The sequence below is a fragment of the Eurosta solidaginis genome, chromosome 3 (genome assembly GCF_040869045.1).
Source record: "Eurosta solidaginis isolate ZX-2024a chromosome 3, ASM4086904v1, whole genome shotgun sequence".
In the NCBI taxonomy this organism is placed as follows: Eukaryota; Metazoa; Arthropoda; class Insecta; order Diptera; family Tephritidae; genus Eurosta; species Eurosta solidaginis.
Window position 1 is genome coordinate 81,543,058 of NC_090321.1, and position 24,421 is coordinate 81,567,478.

A 24,421-nucleotide genomic window follows, 5' to 3' on the forward strand; every position below is an offset into this window, starting at 1 on the left:
GGTCTGGTTTACGGATGGATAAAAATTTAATGACGGGAAAACGTGAGCTGGCGTGTATGGGGCGAACTTGAAGTAAAAGATACCTATGGGATGTTATCCCACTATTTTTAAGGCAGAAATCCATGCAATAGAAGTTTGCGGTAGAGAATGTGTTATCCTCGAGTATCCTCATTATGTCAGACAGCCAAGGCTGCCTGGCTGCGTGCCTTGTGGTCTTACACAGAAGAGTTTAGGATTTTGTGCAAATGGTCTAGCATCATTGAGATGCAAACTTCCGTAGCATATTTTTTATATTTTTGCAATACCTCGGCTGTGCCGGAGACTTCATACCTCTCAAGAATGGGGCCGAACAATAATCTTATCCCATTCGTAATCACCAAATAATGCGCTGTATAAGATAAGAAATATATAGGGAACAGATATACATACCTAAATGATTTTAAGATAAATAAAAAAAAAAAAATAGCAAAAAACCCCCTTATTTGAACGATCGGTTGTATGGAATATATATTATATATAGCTCTGATCGAAATCATTTTTACAGGAAATCTTCTATGATATATTAGAAAATTTATCACCAAGTTTAACGTATTTATATTGGAAATTAAGGGAGAAATGGCTAAAAATCTTTCTATCTGAACGATCGGTTGTATGGGATATATACTATATATAGCTCCGATCAAAATGATTTTTTCATGAAATCTTCTATGATATAGTAGAATAAATATCACCAAGTTTAGCGTTTTTATATTTGAAATTAAGGTAGAAATTTCCAAAAATCTTTCTATCTGAACGATTGGTTGTATGGGATATATACTATATATAGCTCCGATCAAAATGATTTTTTCAGAAAATCTTCCGTGATATACTAAAATATATATCACAGGGTTTCAAGTTTATACTTCCTAAATTTAAGGAGAAATGGCCAAAAATCTTTCTATCTGAACGATCAGTTGTATGGGATATAACTATATATAGATCCGATCAAAGTATTTTATCTTTTATGATATATTAGAATATATATCACCGAGTTTCACGTTTATACTTTCTAAATTGCGGCAGGAATGACCAAAATCGTCTTATCTGAACGATCGGTTGTATGGGAGATATATGTTATAGTGGTCCGATCCTACCGTATCCTTGTGCCAAATTTCATTAAGATATCTCAAAATTTGAGGGACTAGTTTCTTTCAAACAGACAGACGGACGGACAGACGGACATGGCTATATTAACTCAGTTCGTCGCCCTGATCAATTCGGTATACTTAATGGTGAGTCTATTTTCTATATTTCTCAACGTTACAAACATCGGACCAAAGTTAATATACCATTTCATGTTCATGAAAGGTATAAAAAGTTTCTCACGATCGGTGGCATATATTTGCTATAGCAACGTCAAAACCCTGCCTAGAGCCCTTCGTTGCATATACATACATATTTACATTTCTCCAAATATTTACAAAAAAATATAAAATTATCAATGTTAAAGTTTTTGTGTGATCACTAACGAATTGAAATGGAAAATAATTTGATATCAACTTTAGATCAAATCAAAATTTGTTATTATTAAATTTATTGTATTTATTCATGATTGGTAAATAAAGAGTTTTATTTTATAAGCCAAACAAATGAGGTGTCAATGTAAGGCAAAACAAACATTCGTTTTTGTATTCATTTCAAAAGTAAAAAAAAAATTATATAAAAAATGTATTATTAAAGCATAAACTTAACAACAGCCTATTCAAACATACAAATTTACATATTTTCACGTATAAATAATAAACTAATTTCATTTGCCGTTGAAAGCACAATAATCGCTAAGCGAATGGGCAATTTTTGCCGCCGTGGCATGGGAAAGAATTACGAAAGTGCAATAAATTTGTCAGCGGATGCAAAGATTTTGTAATACCCACATAATATTTATTTATTCATGATTGGTATTCTATTGTGCATAAAAAATATTTTTTATTTAATTTACTGAGACAATTGGCATTTTAAATTTATTTTAATCAACAAAAGTGGGGATTTTGGATGCGTCTGGCTATTTATGTGGTCCAAATGTGGGTCGAAATGTGACATAAGGAAAGTCATAAATTTTAAATTTTCATCTATGATTGGCAGCAAATTGTGTTTGGCACGTTTCTTTGCTAACACATTAATAACGCGCGTGTGTGTGTGCAAGGAAACTAAATTTTATGAATCAAAGATTGAAACCAAAAGTTGAATGTTGTGTAATTTGCTAGCAATTTTTGGTTTTCTCTCTTTATATTTATTCCTTATTTTATATGCATTTGAGAACTTAACTTGTTATCAAATCTCAAAAAAATAGTTCTCGAAAACATCTTAAATAGCCGTTGATAGCGTACTCAAACTGAAAGGCACGCTTTTACTTTGAGATTTTCCATACTTCTCAAATTGAGAATTCCATTTTCACTATGTTTTGTCTAACATGACCGGCCTGAACGTGAAACCGTGTTTCTACGAAGAGGTAGTCTTGACCTCCCCTGGTGTCCCCAATCAGCAACGAACAAAGAATGGCTGTCGAGCTTATTAGGCAAAGACCAAAATTAGATAGACGACTTTGCCCCAAATCCTAAAAGGGTTTCTGAACTAACGGCGCGTGTGTTAACATTGATGATATCAAATTCATTAGCAGACAGCAGTAATTGCTAGCTGGAGAGAGCAGCAGCCGCTGATTGACGTCCGATAAGACGAACGCTTCATTCCGGCAGGTAGAATATATGCAATCACACCACATTTCCCGGCCGAAGCTACAGCCCTAGCAAGAGAACGTGATTTTTTTCTTGGACGTTTCGGGCAGCGCACTGCCCTCTAGTGTTCCGATGAAACGAAGTCTATTTTTTTCATGTACCCACATCACGCGGTACCGTTATGTCTTTAGGCATACTTTCACGGGGAAAGGCGATGTAATCGCCACTGCTTCGCATGAGAGGAGAAATGAGCTCCTTTTCGCCATGCATCAATCGCGTCATCACTAGAAAAACTATTTTACACACAGCAGTCCAACGATGTATGTCTCTGCACCTTAAGGGAACTGAATTACTCATGGAAGGCTCACCATGGACGGTTTTATCTCCAAGAGAATGTGATTCGACGACACAGCTTGACCCTGGAGAGCCTCAGGTAAGAAATTTCAACTTGCGTATTATGCGGCTGATAAACGAACCGAAATGTACTAAATGGGCAGAGCATGTAAAGAACTATAATCTCTCTGCGGTCTCGCTAAATTTTGGTTAACCGTCGAATTCTTGTCTAAACCGACAAAATACAATATCCATCGCATTTGGCGATGAAACTGTAGGACTTGAAGAAATGCGCGAGTGCTTTCTGCCCGCAAGGCTAGACGTCATGCAAATAGACGTGCACATTAAGCTGGGTTGATTTGCATGGACGAAAGTTAACCCATATCGCGCCATCGAGTTTTCGATAAGTTTTGGGCTCAGGAAAAAAAAAGTTCCACTAAGCATACCCAAAAAAATAATTTTCGAGCCTGCAAAATTTGAGTTTTTTGACTTTTTTTCTTTGATTTTTAAGGTTTTTTCATGACATAATTAAAAAATTTTCATTTGATTTTAAAATTTTCATTTATACCCTGTCAGACTCAAAATTGTCCGATAAAAACTTTGGCGATAACAGTTTTTTAAAAAAAAAAATATATATATATTTGTTGGGTTTTGAGGAATGTTTTGGTGAAAAAATTAATTTTTTCGCCTTTTTTTTTTAAGAAACGTGCAAAAGTGTTGCCGATGAAAACGAATTTGTCTCATAGTTCCTATACCACTTAAAAGTATGCGAAAAAAACATTGGCATTAACAGTTTTTAAAAAAAAATTTTGTTTGGTTTTTGGGGCTTGTTTTGGTCGAAATCGATTTTTTTAATTTTCAAGGCTCCAAATCATTTTTTATGTATATGTTCCGTTAGACCCACCAATAAGTATACCAAAATGATCAGGGGACGAGCTAAGTTGATTTAGCCATGTCCGTCCGTCCGTCCGCCTGTCCGCTTGTCCGTTTGTTTGAACGCAAACTAGTCCCTCAATTTTTGAGATATCTTGATGAAATTTGGTAAGCAGGCATATTTTGATGGGGGATTTGACATTTGTCGGAGTCGACCGGATCGGACCACTATAGCATAATCCTCCCATACAATCGATTGTTCAATAGGAGGGATTTCGCCATTTCTGCCCCATTTCTGCCTCATTTTAACAGCTAGCAACATCAAATTTTACCACAAGCTTACGTATTGGGCATAGATGGTTGTCTGAAAAAATCGTCAAGACCGGATATATTTATAATAAAAATCACATACAACTGACTATTCAGGTAAGAGTATTTTCATCATTTTTTCGAAATCGATTTTTATTATAAATATGTCCGATATTTACGATTTTGTCAGACAACCATCTACACTCAGAGAAAAAATCGTTCTAAAACGAACGAAACAAGTTCAAAATTAAGAACATTCGTTGACAAAAGTCTGTTAAGTACGTTTTTTCTTAACTCGTGACCGACGGGCTTGTTTTAAGAACAGTTTTTCCAAGCACACTTTTCGTATTTTGTGACCACTTTGGTATTGATGTGTGAACCTTCTGTGCTCATTTCAAGAACTACTTGGCTTGATATAAGATTTTTCGTTCTCACGCTTCGAGAACGATTTGTGGTCGATTTAACATTTTTCGGTCTCAATTCAAGAACGGTTTGTGTTGATTTTTGGGGGGAGTGAGGAAGGTAATTTTTTCAAGTAATACCCATTTATTTATTTCTTTTATTAATAAATAATTTTTTTGCCATTAATAAAAAATAGTAAAAACAAAAAAAGTTATTACTAAAATTCCAAAAGATTAGAAAAAACGCATAATATGCATTTTTTCATATAATTCTCTTATTGAGAATGATGCAATCTGAATATATATTTAAAACATTGCATAACAAGATTGAGAATTACCTGTTAATATGTGAATGGAACTCAACGAAAAATAAGAGTAAAAAAGGTAAGAACATGAAAAACTTGAATTGAGTCCGGTGGTGCTCGAATTTTGAACGGCGTTTTTCTCTGAGTGTATGCCCAATACGTAAACTTGTGGTAAAATAGTAAAAGCTCCTTCATAGGAAGATGGTAGTGGCACTTTACCTGTCAAAAACTTTGACACATTCAACCATGGCACACTACTCCAAGACAAAGAAAATTAATATTAGTCCCATCCCCCTTGACTTAAAAAGGAACCGAAAATTATCTGGTCAGCAAGCGGAGTTTCAATTTAGGAACGAAACCTTAAAACAGGGAGTGTGCTATGCCCACTTCTGTTTAATCTCTACGTATCAAAGCTGCGTTCCCCACCAGTAGCAGTCACGATCATTGCTGACGACTGCCATATAAAGATATCAGGACCTGACTCTTCAATAAACAAATTAGTTTCCGAAATATATAGCCATCTACACAGCCTCTTGACTTTTTTCACCTCCCGCTTAAAGATCTTAGGGGTAACATTCGATAACCCTCTTACCTTCAAGGCACATTCCAACAAAAGTATTTAAATTAGTAAGCGGCAACAATATCCTCAAGTCGCTTGCTGGCCTCACTTGGGGAAAGTAGTTATAACGGGACGCTGCTAACGCAAATAAAAAAATTGAACGGCCGTTCATGTCCTACACGTCACCAGTTGGATAATCTGGATCAAAAAAACAGGCCGGCAAAAAAACTGTACTCTGATTTGCTACGGGATATATTCCTATGACCCTTGAACAATACCTTCATAGCCAGGCAAAAAAGCTCAATATAAGGGAGCGTAATAAAACTTGGAGCAGGCATTTTTTGATGAATTGTAACAAAGCTGGACATCCCAGAAAATAACTGCTTTATCTAGCCCCGCCTCCTAAAGTGATAAGCAAACATCTCCGTAAGCACTAAGATGTGATCCAGCGATCTATACACTGAGCCGTTTGATCCAGATAAGCATAAGGATTCGTTAAGCCTAATCCGCACTGAGTCGGTGGATACTTTCCCAAGGTCGGCCCCGATGAACCCCGTTATCAATACATTCGTTCTGAAAACTGTAATAAACTCAACTCTTAGTTGTGTAGAATCATCCCCGCACCAACTCCCTCTGGTGCAGGCTTCTCATTTTATTTTAAATACTAGTAATGTTCCACTTTCGCGTTGTAATCGATTTGGTGGGCAAACAAAATGTTCCGTTAACTGGTCAAGCACGCAATCATCGATTACACTTTTTCACAAAATTTTTTTTAACGGTATTTCTTTTTTTCCTTAAGCATTTAGCTTAGCTTTATTTATGGGAAAGATATTAATTTTGCTTGTTTATTTTTTTCTCCAATATACTTTTGATTGGTAGTTTGGATTGTTTGTGTGGAATGCGTAGGCGCCAAAATTGTTGCGGCAACATGCAATTACATACATACACACATACATATGTTAAGCCACATATTTTTATTTACATACTTATTTACATGAACAACAATGAGCAGTCGCGTTCGAACAACAATAAACAAAGTGGTGCGCTTGCAGTCAGGCTGACTAACAAGTTTGAAATGCCCGCTATGCAAATTTTACAGTGGGCTTCTTTCTTGGATTTGTTTTCGAGTACAAATTTTACGAAAATTTGATTATTCCCATAATGCGACTCGAACCTGTAATAAATCGTCTATCGACCCTAAAAGACTAATGGAATTTCTTCGGAATCATCCTAGCTTTGTACTTCTCCTGGCATGCGTGTTTAAAAGAACGGTTCTTCTTATGAATTGAATTGAATATATACAAATTTACAAAAAAAACTTAAATTTGAGTCTTTAACATTGTTGCTTAAAGTTTAAACCATCAAGTAGACATTTATGATCAGCCGGAAATCAAAGCTGGTACTCGCTGTTTGACCTCAGCCTCGACGAGCAGAATCAACATTAAGTAAAACATTAGCGCAGTAATAATGAATTTGCTGCGCTCTATGGGTGCTTAGAAAGTCATGGTTGTCAATCGAGCGCCATTGTATCCTAGTGGTCCATACTTAAAGACATAATTCTTTGTGTCCACTTTTCTTAGTCTGAAAACCAATATTTCAATCCAAATAATAATTAAATAAGCTCAATGTATTCCTTTGCGTGAACAGAGGACAGAACAACTTTTTGATTAGCAAACGTTATAAAAATCGTAAATATCAAAGTGTGTCCCTTCTCCGTGATTTAAACGATTTAGATAGTGCCCAGAGTAACCATTGTCCTTCAGCTACTGTATTTGTCCTTTTCATGCATTTTCAAACTGAGGGATTCTATCTTATGGGTGTAGTTGTAGTCATCAAAATGGAAACTTTCACTATGTTGCTGAGAGAAAAATTGTCGTCCTGATAGTGGTTTACCAAGTCGTTGATACTAGGCGTAGATATGCTTAAAAAATATTATTTTATTGCTTACGTAAATGAAATCATTCTGTGGATGAGCGTTTGTATGCAAAATGTGTTTTCCGAAATGCGCGAACTAACAAAAGCCTCTTTAGATGTTGGAACTCTGCTTGTTAGCGACTACTACATGAAAGAAATTCTGTTACTGGAATGCATGAAAGCTCTGTCACATAAGCAGTTTTTTATATAGATGATTTTAAGACAAACGTATGCATTATGAGTAGATTGCACGTATTTTTATGGAGAACGGCAAATTTAGCGACACTAGTGCCATCTGACATGAAAAAGTAGCCATCTTCCAACTTTTGTTGCAAGCAAAGCATAAGAAGAAGAATTTGACAATTGATTTGGCTAAGGGTGCTTTCGCACTTATTTTTCCCACTTGTTGGTACTTTTCTAAAATTTATCACAGTTAAAATCTGCTATTTAACAAATGAATAGAACACAATTTTATGTTAGCAAATCATGCTAGAGTTCGCTTTGTTTCATTGCTGGTTAATGTAAAACTAAACCACTATCACAACGATCGTAATACTCTTTCCAAAACGGTTACAGTTTCAGTTTTGAAGAGCGCTGCTCTGGACAAAAAAAAAAACACCACAACTCAAAATCAGGCGGAGATATTTAAATCCTTTCGCGTAGCTCAAATATAACTGAAATTTTACAAAAACAAGCTCGATGGTGTGGCCTGGCACAGATACATTTTACTGAAAAAACCTACAGTCCAACACGTCTAGTTTATTATCAATTTGCGTTTGAAGGTTAAACTGGTCACAAAGTGTATTTCAATCATATGCACCACGAAGTTGGCATGGGTTGATGCAACATGTAGAAATGAAAATTTTCTCGGATAACAAAGCTTTCAGATTTTTCATAACTTGATCAAAGACCCTCCCCAAATAATTATATATTTGAAATATTCGGTGACATATCTATAATTACCATGTTGATCTGTAATATCGTTCTAAAATGATTCTTTGTGTTATTATTTCTCAAATCTGGAATTCAGCATATTTATCCAGTTTCAGTATGTTGGTTATGAACTTAACCTCGAATAGCTTCAATAAACAAATTTTTTACCATTTTTATACTCAGCTGAGCAGAGCTCACAGAGTATATTAATTTTGTTCGCATAACGGTACCCCATAATGGCATAAACTAATCGAGATAGATATAGACTTCTATATATCAAAATGATCTGGGCGAAAAAAGAAATTAATTTAGCCATGTCCGTCCGTCCGTCCGTACATCCGTAAACACGATAACTTGAGTAAGTTTTGAGGTATCTTAATGAAATTTGGCATGTAAGTTACTGGGCACTCATCTCAAATCGCTATTTAAAATGAACGAAATCGGACTATAACCACGCCCATTTTTTCGATATCGAAAATTTCGAAAAACCGATAAAGTGGGGTAACTCATTACCAAATACGGATAAAGCGATGAAACTTGGTAGGTGGGTTGACCTTATGACGCAGAATAGAAAATTAGTAAACTTTTGGACAATTGGCGTAGCACCGCCCATTTTTAAAAAAGGTAATTTAAAAGTTTTGCAAGCAGTAATTTGGCAGGAACATTACTCCTATTACTATATGAACAAAATTTAAAATTCAAATTTTAACAAAAAATTTAATATCTTTATAGTATACAAGTAAATTATATAGACAATCAACCCCAGTAATGATATGGTGCAACAAAATACAAAAATAAAAGAAAATTTCAAAATGGGTGTGGCTAATTTGTTTAGAATACTTTTAATGCCATAAGTCGAACAAAAATTTACTAATCCTTGTGAAATTTAGTAAGGACATAGCTTCTATGTCGATAAATGTTAGTGAAAATAGGGGAAATCGGTTGAAGCCACGCCCAGTTTTTATACACAATCTACCGTCTTTCCTTCCGCTCGGCCGATAACGCGATAACTTGAGCAAAAATTGATATATCTTTACTAAACTTAGTTCACGTACTTATCCGAACTCACTTTATCTTAGTATTAAAAATGGGCGAATTCCGACTATGACCACGCCCACTTTTTCGACATCGAAAATTTCGAAAAATGTAAAAAATGCCATAATTCTATACCCAATACGAAAACAGGGATGGAACATTGTGATTGGATTGGTTTTTTGACGCAAAATATAACTTTAGAAAAAACTTTGTAAAATGGGTGTGACACCTACCATATTAAGTAGAGGAAAATGAAAAACTTCTGCAGAGCAAAACCAAAAGCCCTTGGAATTATGGAAGGAATACTGTTCATGGTATTACATATATAAATACAGATGATGTTCTGGGTCACCCTGGTCCACATTTTTGTCGATATCTCGAAAACGCCTTCACGGAACTTATCTGCTACAAAAACTTGATTTAACAGCGGTGCGTCATCAGGATCATCCGTAAAGAAGTTAGAAAAGTGGCTATCATTTAGTTTTTTTTTTTTTTTTTTTTGTTCAAAGGCCGAATTACCACCGCTACCGTCATTAACTCGATGTCATCAGTAGCGCTGACATCCAAACTCGTGTCTGACACACAAATATCATTCCACTCAATACCGCTAGTAATACGACCAACGTAAAGTCCGTGCACACTAAGCGACGCCACACGTACCGACAAAATATTCTTTGCATGTATTCTTATGGATCCATGCACACTTAGCGACAGTCGGGCGACACGACACGACCAAGTTGGCCAATTAGGCAAAAATTCCGCGAATATTTTGTGGAACGTGTCGGTATGTGTCGCGTCGCCTAGTATGCACGGACTTTTACTACTGAACAGACGCAAACATTATTTTGGAGTCATTGCATTGAGTTGGCACCAGCCTTCTATTGGCGCCACGGTGTCACCACCACGAAAAATGCGCAGATACACAGGCTTATGAGTTTTTCATATCAAGTTGGTGAAAATGGAGCGGACCTCAATTACTTTCGTACCCGTTCCACAAAACAGATACGCATCACACTATAATGCTCCCTCTTTTTTTATATTCTTTGTTCTTGAGTAGATAGAACATGATAGTGTTTGGTTAGTTATTTGTGCTATTTTTTTACCTGTAGACCGTTATATATCTCACTGTAGAGCAAATACTACGCGAGTATACATATGTTTCTTGTTTACATATTTTCATGCATCTACATAGGACTCATTGTAATCGATCCAACAACTTGTCAACTTGTTCGTTGCCACACTTCAAACAAGTTCGATACAAGCGCGCGCATCATACAAGCAAAAAATAAAATACATCCCCCCTTATATTGCCCAAAACAAATGAAGTTAGTGCGCGCTGCTTGAATTTTCCGAACGCTATCACAAAAATAATGACAACCAACAACAGCTGACGACTATGGCCGTGACTATTGCTGTCGCTCTTGGGCACTAGCGCGCGGGTGAGGTGCGAAACGTCTTTTGTTGTTGCTACTGCTGGCTGGCTGTAGTTATTTGAATTGCGGAAAAACTCGTCTGCCTACGCGCGTGCGCATATGCGCCATCATTTTATGCCGCGCTACACTTTACTCACACGCCACGCTGAGCCTTGCACAACACGAATTTGGTATTTGTCTTTTATGCAAGCGTTCACTTGGTGGCGGCTGCATGGCGCGCGCTCGTCAATTGCCATAAAAATTCGCCGTAAGCACTTTTGTCAACTGGTGGCAGCAGCAACAACAATATCAACTTTAATAACAGCAACATTTGTTGTTGTTGACGTTTGACAGCGACCTGAGTTGCACATTCGCGCTGCGCCGCATCTCATAGTGATCGCGTTGATAGTGCTAATCATTCTTAAGTCGAACGACATACGCGCCGGATCGCGCGGTGAATTTAATATAAATAAACGATAAAAAATTATTGAGGCGATCGTTTTGCAAGGTGCTGCTAGAGACGGCACTCTGTTTAATTGTAAGTGGGCGGTGGAATGCGCCGCGTTTAACGCTGCGTCCTTTTGTGGCGTATTTGCTTGAAAATAATTCAAAGTGTAGTAAAAGTTATTGCCTTTTTAACTTCTCGGTTTGGTGCAGTTGTGGAATAGTGTCTGAAAAAAAAAACTTACAAAATATTTGATTACCAGTTTTTATTCGAGTTAACAGAAATCACTTTATTTGAAAAAAGAAGAAATTGTTAAGAAAAAAAGTGTGATGAAATTAGTTAATATATTATTTTTCGCTTTTCCCGTTTCACTAAGCTAAAAGCTTCGATTCATCTCACTTCGGTCATAACGTTGTGATATCAATGCGCTCACTGCCATTGATCTTAGCTCTAAGAGGAAAACGCTCTTCTAATTTATCATAGACTGTGGCTCATTGCATTTAAATATCACGTCAATCGCACAACATTTTTTACTACCCGTTACAATTAATATAAATTCATAGAAATAATAACGAAAATTGTTAGTATGATCCAGTCTAAGTTATCTGGTGTGTTTGTAATCTATGTAGGTGTCAGCTTGCCTCCTTCGTGCATTCCATTTTATGACATTAATACGACTTAATGCATTTGGTAACGTTATTAAATGCCCAAACTATCAGCGGTTCATAAGTTTTGCTATTTGTGTGTAAAAAAAGGTGCAATCACGGTGAATGTCGCCACAGGAAGTGATATCATGATCTACAAATTTAAGTCAAATGCGCGAAGTACATTATAATTGACTACTCATGCTGGTTTTTTAATTATTTATAGGTAAAGTGCATGGGAAAGTGTTTTTTTGTTCGTTGATTGATGCATTTTTTTTAGAGACAGTGATGTTTGTTAGGTTAGATTGAGCTTGAGGACTGCACATAGTCTGAATGAGTCCACACTGTTACTAGAATTTTATTTAACGACTAAACTGCAAAACGTCGAGGGATTTGGTTCCATTTTTGTTCTTGTTGAAGTGATAAGAACACTCCCCGAAGGCCTTGGGGGGTATTATCGATGTCGATGGTCCTTTGCCGAATGCAAATTCGGTACGTTCCGGTAACAAGTACCATGAAGGCACCAGCCCGGCCATCTCGGGAACGATTTAGTATGACCACATGAAACCTTCAAGACTGTACCGCCCTCCCACCCCCTAGATCCATAAGGAGCTTGGGTTGGGCAGAGCCTCGGATTTTAAAGTAACAGGATTCGCCACGGCTAGGTGTGGTTGACAATTGGGTTGGAGAAGCTATATTTTGCGACTTGAAAGGGTTGCACTACACAACCCCTTGAATCAATTTGGTATTTTAGTCGCCTCTTACGACAGGTATACATGCTGCGGGTATATTCTAAGCCTCCTAACCGGCTGGGGTATTTGGTTCCATCTTCGGGTTTAGTTTTGCTTTTGATTTCCTTTCTGATGTTTTCTCTCCCCTCCTTTACTCTTTTCCCCTTCTTTCCGTTCCGCGTTATTATTATCTTTATCGACATTGTTATTAAATTGCTCTTTTTCTTCCTCCACTTCTCCTGTTTGATCTTCTCTATATTACCTTCTTCTTTTCCTTTGCCCTTTCTCTTTTGTATATCATTGATTAGTTTTTATCCCTTGTTGGTTTCCACTAAAAGATTTTCTGTCTGATTTCGCTCATATCAACTCACCAAGAAAAACGTTGCAAATATTTTGCTAGAGTGTACTGACTAACGTTATGCTTATATCTAGGATTACTCCATAACCTGACAAAGATGCTTGCAAAGATATTTTCACGATAAAATAGAAGTAGATATAATTGGCGGACGTAAAGTAACCATTGATTTATTGTTGCAAATTTTAAGGATTCTCGTTTATTCTTTTGACTTCTGTTATCGCGCGAATCTCTGAACTGTTAAATAAATAAACTCAAAAGTTGCGCATACAACTTTTCTTCATTTACAGTATTACAATGGCAGTAGAGTTTCATAATTCAAAATTTTCGAGTTTTTCACTTATAAGGTGTTAAAATCAAACTGATGTACTCTTTCCCAGACTAGACTGCTTACTTTCTTTCAGCTGCCTAGTTCGGCAATTTCTTCCAGAGTCAGGACTTTTCGCAAACAGCCTTATCGATAAGTTGCTTATTTACATCTCTCATATATTCGCTGTTGTCAGTGTGTGTAATACCGTTTACGCTCTTAGCTGGTGTGTACATGTGTGTGTAGTTATTTGTTGTCTCACCTGCTTACACATCCCGGAATTGCTCATCTTCGCCACAACATTATTCAAAATCACTGCAGCTTTTCAGCCGCGAAAGTTCTGAGTGACGGTTAGCGCAAAGGCTTACCCAAAACACGCTTCTAACCAATATACGAAACCAGATCTTTGGAAGAAAAGAAACCGTGAAATTAACTTTCACCCACTGTCAGCAGGGGAAAGTAGCTGGCCGAGGATTTCACGTCAATAAATATCACAAAGTTCATTTAAAACACTCGAGAGAGTCTCACTTAATCTCTCCGTTTGAAATAGTTTTCATTGCAGAAATTGGGGCTTCAAGCTCATCGCTAGCTATACACATTCCAACTTAGGAACATATAATGTGGTAGTCTACCCTAAACGAGTAGCACAAAATAAGAAAGATAAACACGGTAAACGAATGCTCTTGGGAGGTGTGGCAGCATCGTGCCAAGCTTGTGTAAATCACATAGTCCTTACCCAGCTTTCAACTAAGCATATTAAAGTTGTATTAATATTATTAGCTATGAATACGAGATAAACTTGAATATATGTATGTGAAAATAAAATAACAAATAAATAAATGTAAGGCGCGATAACCTCCGAAGAGATTTTAAGCCGAGCTTCTCTTCCAATTTGCGTCGTGCTCCTTTTTAATTTATCATACAAGTTGGCGGGACGGGACCTACTTGTTTTATGCCGACTCCAAACGGCATCTGCGAGTTTTCACTGAGAGCTTTTCATGGCATAAATACACTCGGAGTGCTTGCCAAACACTGCCGAGGGGCGACATCGCTTGAAAAACTTTTCTTCTAATTGAAAACCCTTATTTCTAAAATTTTGATGTTGCTTTGCCCGGGGTGTGAACCCAGGGCATTCGGTATGGTAGGCGGAGCACGCTACCATCACACCACTGTGGCCGCCGTATGTGAATATGTTGACAATTCCAGTTTAGTACTTTACTAAACAACTCTGAAGAATAAAAATAAATATAATACAATCATCATTTATGGTCAGAAGTCAGATAAATAAATTTAAATCAATCTCTGTAAAGGCCATGCCTATTTATGTGCTGGAAAAATGGGATAAGATGATTCGTGACAGCTTTGTGATCGGTTTGCCACATATGGAGAAGCAAATAATTTTATTTATTTGTGTATTTTTTACCAAAAATGCAATTTAGTAACTTTTACTTTGCTGAAAAGGTATTTTTAATTATTGCGAAAGTATTTATTAAATTGGGTAGAGTATTTGCTTAACACAACGAATGAGGCGAGCTCAAATCCCGGATAGGTAAAATCATTCCACTTCACATCTCATCAAATCTAAGCGAAGTTTTTTTTTTGTATATAACAAAGCATTCTGCGGCCGGTATTGAACAATCATTAAGGTTTCTTTCTTAACTAAGGACAAACCTAAATTTCGTCAGACGAAATATTTTATCATTCAACATTAATTGACACTTAGCCGCCTAAGCGATTTTGGCTATTTCATAGCAAGTCATGCCAGCTACCCCTTTTTCGCGGTAGCTGACACCAATTAGGAGCACCAAGGGAGGTCGGGTCTTCCTCCACCTGCCTCTCCCAACTCAGTGCTTCCACTCTTTTACTTCCAACCTACGGTGTCGACTGAAATACTTTCTTGGTCGGAGCGTCATTGTCGAATCGCATAACATGACCTAGGCAGCCAAGACTTTTTTATTTGCTGCGCTATCGTCATATCTGCGAAAAGCTAATACAGCTCATCATTATACCTCCTTCAATATTCGCTGTCGGCATGACGGAAGGGAACATAAATCCCCGGAGAAATTCTCTCTTGAACACTTCAAGAGCCATCTCATCTCTCGACACTATCCATGATATGATTCAGAGCCATACATCACGACAGTTTTTGTTTGTCGAGTGGACTTTACTTTTCAGTTGACTACACAGTTCAAAGTAAAACTTTTTGGCAAGAGTTATTCTTCATTTGATGTCTAGACTGGCATTGTTTTTGCCGTTAATCCTGGTTCCCAAATAGACAAAATCCTTCACAGTCTCAAATTTATATCCGTCAACAGTGAGAGGTCTTTCCCAGCCCTTACGGGGCTGGTGGTATTGCTCAACGTCATTTGGCAGAGCCTTGTTAACTTTGCAGGGAACTTAAAATCGGGCATAGCGTACAGGACACTGGAATATCCAAGTAGCTTGGTGTATCTTTTTATGATGGAATCTGGTAATGCAGATGACCATATTTCCATCCGCGGCGAGGTCAATAATCCTCAACCCGTTGTGGGATGTCATAACGTGGAGGCAAAATTGTCCGAATGCAGGACAAAAGACACCTATTCCTTGTCCACCCTGGCGTTAAAGTCACTCAGCATGGTCTTAATATCATAGCGGGGGAAGTCATCGTATGACTTTTCTAGTTTTTCCTAGAAGCAGTCAAGGTCCTCGGCGGCCGCCGTGATGTGATGGTAGCGTGCCCCGCCATCCACACCGAACATCCTGGGTTCACCTCGCCGGGCAAAGCAACATAATTTTAGAAACAAGGTTTTTCAATTCGAAGACAACTTTTCCAAACGGGGTCGCCGCTTGGCAGTGTTTGGCGAGCACTCCGAGTGTATTTCTGCCATGAAAAGCTCTCAGTGAAAACTCATTTGCTTTGCAGGTGCCGTTCGGAGTCGGTATAAAATAAGAAGGTACCATCCCGCAAATGTGTGGGAAAAATCACGGGGATCCCTACGCCAATTGGAAGAAAAGCTCGGCCTAAAATCTCTTCGGAGGTTATCGCGCCTAACATTTGTATACCTTTCATGAACATGAAATGGTATATTAACTTTGGTCCGATGTTTGTAGCGTTGAGAAATATAGAAGATAGACTCCCCATTAAGTATACAGAATTGATCAATGCGATGCACTGAGTTGATATAGCCATGTCCGTCTGTCCGTACGTCTGTCTGTTTGAAAGAAACTAGTCCCTCAAATTTTGAGATATATCAATGAAATTTGGCACAAGGATGTATTTTTGTATTATATTAGACATTTCTCGGATCCGGTAGGATCGGACCACTATAACATATATCTCCCATACAACCGATCGTTCAGATAAGGGGGTTTTTGGTCATTTTTTTATATTTATCTTAAAATCGTTTAGGTAGGTACATCTGTTCACCATATATTTCTTATCTTATATAGCGCATTATTTGGAAATTACGAGTGGGATAAGTTTATTGTTCAGCCACATTCATTCAGCTGAGCAGAGCTCACAGAGTATATTAACTTTGTTCGTAATCCGTAACGGCATAAACTAATCGAGATAGATATAGATTTCTATATATCAAAATGATCTGGGTGAAAAAAGAAATTCATTTAGCCATGTCCGTCCGTCCGCCCGTCTGTTCGTCCGTCTGTAAACACGATAACTTAAGTAAATTTTGAGGTATCTTGATGAAATTTGGTACGTAGATTCCTGGGCGCCCATCTCAGATCACTATTTAAAATGAACGAAATCGGACTACAACCACGCCCACTTTTTCGATATCGAAAATTTCGAAAAACCGAAAAAGTGCGATAATTCATTACCAAAGACGGATAAAGCGATGAAACTTGGTAGGTGCGTTGAACATATGACGCAAAATAGAAAATTAGAAAAATTTTGGACTATGGGCGTGGCACCGCCCACTTTTAAAAGAAGGTAATTTAAAAGTTTTGCAAGCTGTAATGTGGCAGTCGTTGAAGACATCATGATGAAATTTGGTAGGCACGTTACTCCTATTACTATATGTGTTATATCGAAATTACGAAAAATGAAAAAAATGCCATAATTCTGTACCAAATATGAAAAAAGAGATGAATCATGATAATTGGATTGGTTTATTGACGCAAAATATAACTTTAGAAAAAACTTTGTAAAATGGGTGTCACTCCTACCATATTAAGTAGAAGAGAATGAAAAAGTTCTGGAGGGCGAAATCAAAAGCCCTTGGAATCTTGGTAGGAATACCTTTCGTGGTATGACATATATAAATAAATTAGCGGTACCTGACAGATGATGTTCTGGGTCACCCTGGTCCACATTTTGGTCAATATCTCGAAAACGCCTTCACTTAAAACCCTCATTAATACCTTTAATTTGATACCCATATCGTAAAATACATTCTAGAGTTACCCCTGGTACACCCTTATTGCGATATCTCGGAAAAGCGTCCACCTATATAACAAAGGCCCACTCCCTTCTAAAATACTCATTAACACCTTTCATTTGATACCCATATTGTACAAACTCATTCCAGAGTCACCCCTGGTCCACCTTTATGGCGATATCTCGCAATGGCGTCCACCTATAGAACTATGGCCCACGCCCTTTTAAAATACTCTTTAATACCTTCCATTTGATACGCATGTCACACAAACACATTCCAGGTTTACCCTAGGTTCATTTTCCTACATTGGGATTTTCCCTTATTTTGTCTCCAAAGCTCTCAGCTGAGTATGCATTGTTCGGTTACACCCGAACTTAGCCTTCCTTACTTGTTTTTATTTATAGTCATTGTCTTTTTCGTCTATATGTGCGCAAGTCCTTATAAACGAAATGTTAGAAACTTCTTTTTAATGCTGATCGCCGCGAGATGCTCGCTCACAAGCCGTAAACGGAAGTACTTGGGTGCGAGGATTTTTTCCCCACTAATAGCCCAACATCTTGGCTCCGAATTTCGCGTTTGTTCATATGGCCACTGTAGCAGACGTCGCAACGCACTATCGCCCTTCTGCCTTCCTGTATGGCGGTGATGTCGGCCTTCACCTCGAAAAGGACATCAACAGGATGAAACAGCAGGGCATCGGTACCTTCTTCCAAAACTGTTAGAACATTCTAGGTACATGCCCTCAAATTATGGTCAAGCAAAATATTTGGTGCATTATTGTGCTATACATTTACAAACAAAAATTCGTTTTTCAAATGTTTGTAAGTTTTTATGTATACATCTATGTGTAAATTCCAAAAGGAGGGGTACAGGGGTAGTTGTCCTAGCAGTGGCAAAATATCCAATTTGGCAAGAAATTCTTCGACTTCTCATGCCCAATATCTAATCTCTTCGGTGGGTACATCTTAAAAGTCTTTAGTTTACTATTGTTGCCCTCATGTTGCACTCCTAAACTCTAACTTTTGAACTAAGTCACCTGCCGATATGCAGAATGACTCATTTTGTATGGAATGAGACCCCTTTTCTTGAAAATTACATACGCAAACCCACAAGAAAAATACACAAGAAAACTCACATTGCGGTAGCCGCTTAGCATTGTTGGCTGTTGACATTGCAGAGATTTTTGTGGAACGATAGTCAAAAGAACAACGTATTGAGCGCCGGTTTCTCTTTAAAATTAGCTGATGCATTTGCATAATATTGACAGTTGTTCGCTTTTGGAACGACTAATGAAATCAGCTCTTTTAACAGAAAAACGAGTTACGGTTACAATATCTGTAATTTGTACAGAATATTGCTAACTTGAGACCAATAGTTTCTCTTCTGTTGAAATAACTACACAAGTTTGGTCTCTTGAAAAAAAAAAAAAAAACTCTATTGAATTAAACATAATGCGTTAAATTTCACTGAATAACTGTAAATTCAAGAGCAACAGGCCTGATTTGTTTATTTTACCAGGTTCATTACCTTCGGTATAGTGGCATACTTGCAGAGCTACAGAAATGCATTTGTATAGGACTCCGGTGAGTCCGATAAAATTTCAACAAAACTAATAATATTTAAAAAAAAATTTACATTGGTAGTGTTAAATGCAAGGTTTATTAAAATAACAAAAGAATTAAGATAAATGCTTTACAAAAAAATTATGAAAGTTTAACAATAAAATTTTTTGTACGGGAATTGTAACAAGTTGTTATCCAAAAATAAACCTTCTGAATTTTTTTAATTATTTAATATTCACAAATAATTGTTAATGAAGAGATAAAGGATAGTGTCCCAGTACCAGTCCCAGCCTAAGAGGGTAGTAATATATGGGCCGTTTATTTTGAAAGTGGCATAAGTCATTTCCAACTCATGGTCTTAAATGCATTGTTATTTTTGAACGAATGCATATATAGATGGTCCTACAATTATAAAATAATAATAAGAATTGCATCTTTTGGATATTGGACTCTAACAAACTGGAGGCGAGGAGAGATACAAACAAATTATCACTGAACCTAAACGACATGAAATGACTTATGCCACTTTCAAAATAAACGGCTCATATATTCTTGAGCGCTGTTTCATAAAAAAAAAATAATAACAAAAAATTTTCTCTAAAGAAGTAAAAAATATTCGGAGATGGACCACCCTTACATTTTGGGGTGCGAGAAATAGATAGGATCAGATTCTTATATTTAGGGCTTTGTACACTCAGAGAAAAACGTCATTCTAAAATCCAGCACCATCGAACTCAATTCAAGCTTTTCATGTTCTTACTTTTTTGTTCTTGAAAAACGAACGACCTGTTCTCAAAACAACAACCGTGTTCTTGAACTGACAACCATTTTCTGGAAAAGAGAACGGCTGGTCTTAAAATATGAACAAATGGTCTATTAATGAGAACAATGTTCTTAAATTAAGAGATATGTTCTTAAATTAAGTTCAAGAAAAAAGAAACGGCATAATTCGTGTGTACTACAACGTTAAATATAACATTTGGCACAATATGTGAAATAGTTGTAGTGGCCCAGCGGCTATGATGTTGCGGTTGCAATCGTGTGGCACGAGTCCGATCACCGTGAAACTCTAAGTTTTTTAAAACAATGTTTTTATATTCTATTTTTTAACTCTTATTTTTCTTAAGTTCCATTCACATATGCACAGGTAATTCTCAATCTTGTTATGGAATGTTTTAAATATATATTCAGATTGCATCATCAAGTAAGAAAAATTTCTCAGTAAGAGAAACATATGGAAAAATGCATATTATGCGTTTTTTCTAAACTTTTTGGAATTTTAATAATAATTTTTTTGTTATTAAAATTTTTTATTAATGACAAAAAAATTATTTATTAATAAAAAAATAAATAAATGGTACCTTCCCACTCCCACCAATGATCAAGCAAAAACCGTTCTTGAATTGAGACCGAAAAATGTTAAATCGACCACAAATCATTCTCGAAGCGTGAGAACGAAACCCCTTAAATCAAGTATTGTTTGAAATGAGCACAGAATGTTCACACATCAATACCAAACTGGTCATAAAATACGAACGGTGTGCTTGGAAAAACTGTTCCTAAAACAAGCCCATCGTTCACGAGTTAAGAAAAAAAGTACTTAACAGACTTTTGTCAACGAATTTTCTTAATTCTGAACTTGTTTCGTTCGTTTTAGAACGATTTTTTCTCTGAGTGTAAAGAAAAGTTTTTCAGCATTGCCCTATCACAATTTAGGCCAATTAGAGAAAGGCATTTGCGTATAAGTTGAGAGCTGTCTTTCAGAAGCTCGTCACTATAGCAACAACATACTTTTGTTCAGATTGTCAAAATCTGCGTGTTGGTGTTAGGTGAATGGAATATAGAGAAAACATACAATTTTGCAATTCTTGTGTGTTTTGGCAAAACACACTTACTTAACTTAAAGTGATGTGAAACTATATTTGTATAAAAAATTCACCACCACGTCAGTAAATAAAATCTCTATTCCAGTGAAATGAAAAAAATGAAATCAGCTGATGACTTAAGCTAACCATATAATTGACCCATGATGAGAACGATGTGATTTTCAAGTTAGGCGACTGCTTGAACGCTTAAAATTTGAGAAGTTTGCACTAATGTAACTCAACCTAAAATGTTTATTGGGATAATATTTACCAAGAGGATGCTCCAACGTCACGGGCGGAACATTTCGTTTTTTATATCATCTTTGTTGAATAATTCTGATAAAACCAGATTTCAGGGACTGATAAATAACTTGAGACACTTAACATCGAAATAGTACTGTTATATAAAAAAGCTCATAATACTTATTATTTATGCAAATTATAATAAACTATAATTATCACTGGTGGGACAAATAGAGACGCTATCCATTAGTAACTTATATATTACAAAAACACTGCAAGTATATGGAAGCAGCTTGTTTTGTTTAAATACTTTTAGATTAACAAACACTTAAGAAATCCAGTAGTATAAGAAAAAGATAACTTTTTCTAAAATGATTTTGTTGCTATAATGTAAAATTAAACGACATGGGTGGAACATGTTCGAATGAAAAACGTTAAATGAAATTGTTAATAGTAAATAAAGTATTACAAAGGTTTAAAATATGATTCACGTCATGGGCTAAACAAATTTTTTCTCTCTCTAAGGGTTTGATTAAGATTAAGTTGTTGTACTTTGACTAAATTTTCTACTGGATGTAATTATTCGATATACTACTACTCATTTCTAACAACAGTTTCTGGATATTTGACATGGATGGTAGACATTTTATTGTTAAATAATTCCTTAATAACTTTAAAGAAATCAAAGATGAATTGTTGGACTTATTTAAAACGAGTTTCTAATATTGTATAACAAATATAAAAGAAGAATGACTTTCAAAATTTAGAATAACAACTTTTGGCCTTTTTTTGGCACGGATGGGACAAAGCTAAGACTGTTCGATAGATCTTATATAAAAGAATAAAGGCTTTCTATAATTTGATATTTTAATCAGCTCCATTAAACCATGATGAGTTAATGTATCTATTTTTCTTATTAATCACTTGAGTCTTAAATCATCAATTTTTTGACAGCTTTTTTAAAACAAGCCTTTTCTACCTAATTGAAAGAATATAATCAGCACTTTACTTTAAGAGGAAAGAAAGGTGTTGAAACTGCATTTAGAGAATAAATGTAACATTATTGGGATGACTGAAGGCTTTTCCAGTATTTGTATCCACACGGCCTCCACTTTTGTAAGAAAAATTATCTGCGCACCAAGGTTCACTTTCTCATCGAACCTCTCCACGGCAACTTAATAATAATAAGATGTAAAGGATTTACTTATTAGAAATATCGATCTTACAAATTGAAAATCCCATAAAACAACAACAAATTTTTTTAGTGAAAATGTTGACCTCCAGACAGCATTACTGAGAGATATTAGTAAAGAAAGGGCGCAAAACATCAATGTGTTGTACACATTGTTCTTGAAATCTCGTCCGCTTATGAAGATTTTCAACTTCACTGCTATGTAACATTTTTCGATGTCAATCAAATTTAGATTTCCTTACTTGCTTTTTATATATTAATTTTTTCATTAATCTTAAAAAGCAGCCCGAAATTTAAGAATTTTAAAGTATTTCGGTATTAAATACGCTATTATATCTAAATATTTGTATATGCAACCATACTCCTAGTATATTAAATAAAAATAAATTCCTTACTGCCCACACAGAAAAGAGGGTCAACAATTGCACCTGAAATGAGAATATATAATGAAAATTCCAACAAGTTTTTCTTTTAAAGCTCTTTTAATTTCAAAGACCTCTCTTTCGACATTTAATCTCCTAAAATCTGGTTCGTTACTTTTCATTTCTTGTATTGATTACGTGAAAGAAAGCATCGTGTTATCAATGTGACATATCAATGACAGTTGAAGTGTCACTTCAATTCTTTGTATAAATAAATATTTACGAACTCGAATTTTCACAATGAACAATTTTGTTGCTGTTGTCGAGTTGATCATGTTGCATTCTCATTACCTGTATCGTACAGGTCAGATTAGTCGATATGCGTTGCAGCAGCATACAACATACATACCTACAATATAACTGTCAGTTGTCCCGCTGTGAGCTACTGAACTCGCTTTTAGGCCGCTTGATAAGCCGCTTAGAGAAATTTCTCTCCCCTTCTGACGTTCATTGTGCGGAAGATGGTTTAATTGTTGATGCAATCGGTTTTTCTTTATTGTTGCATAGCGTGGCAAGTGATCGATGCGCTGTCATTGCCACTGTTTAAATATTTTCATACGCACACATGCTTTTATTACCATTCCACAATCCGTCCTTGGGACAATGTAGTCTTTTTCTTGCGACTTATCAAACATATATCCGCTATAAAGACGCACGATGAACTAAACCAATAAAATTAAGCCGGAAAAATGTATAAAATGCAAACTTATGAGTTTGAAATAATCCATTGTAATTGAGTTGTGCACGTTGAGAATGTAGTTTATGATTGAGTTGCTGAATGAGTTTGTGCAGCTTTCAAACTATTGTTTTTTATGTAGATATATATAAGCGATTCCTATGCAACTGTCAAACTGTTTTTAAAAATTAGAATTAGTATCTTACGAGTATTATTTGTCACCGATCCACCATTTCAGACATAGCGGCATATAGGCAGCTCCTTTTTCATGTGAAGGCTGCGTTAAAATCGACGAAGAACACCTCTTCGTTTCGCGGTTTTTTCCGAGATTTGGCGCATAGTGAAAACCTGATCGATAGTAGATTTGCCAGGCCTGAAGCCGCACTGGTAAGGTTCCATCAGCCGATTCACGGTGACCTTCAACCTTTCGGACAATACGCTTCGCAGGACCTTATATGTGATATTAAGAAAGCTGATTCCGAGATAGTTGGCGCAATTTTAAGGATTCCCCTTCTTGTGACTGTGCAAAGAACACTTTCCTATCTCCTCGCCAACGTATTTGAATAGTTCGCCAAAATCGGGTGGGGCGACATTAATTCCGTCATCATCGTTTGCGGGATCGGGTTTATCATCGCTACGCGGTTCATCGTTCTCTCCATTAGGAGAGCCTAGAAGTGTTCCCTCCAAAATCTAAATACTCTCTTAACATCGGTTACAAGGTCGCCGTTTTGGTTCTTACAAGAGATTGCGCCGGATTTATAACCTAATGTCCATCGCCGAATTTTTTATGAAGTTTGCAGGCGTTATTATTGGTG

General features: G+C 36.4%; 1 protein-coding gene across 7 annotated transcripts in view; it reads left to right on the top strand.

Annotated features, from left to right (window-relative positions):
- Positions 1 to 24,421, top strand: part of LOC137244071 (cartilage oligomeric matrix protein-like) — a 121,464-nt gene that overhangs the window by 8,947 nt on the left and 88,096 nt on the right. For 4 of the 7 annotated variants that reach the window (XM_067772580.1, XM_067772582.1, XM_067772579.1 and 1 more), the window contains exon 1: positions 11,037 to 11,323. The exons of 2 other annotated variants lie outside the window; for them this stretch is intronic. The gene's annotated coding sequence lies outside the window, so the exon portion shown is untranslated. Of the gene's footprint in view, positions 1 to 11,036; positions 11,324 to 24,421 lie in introns of those variants that run through there. One more of the 7 variants, XM_067772585.1, reaches the window with a different exon arrangement.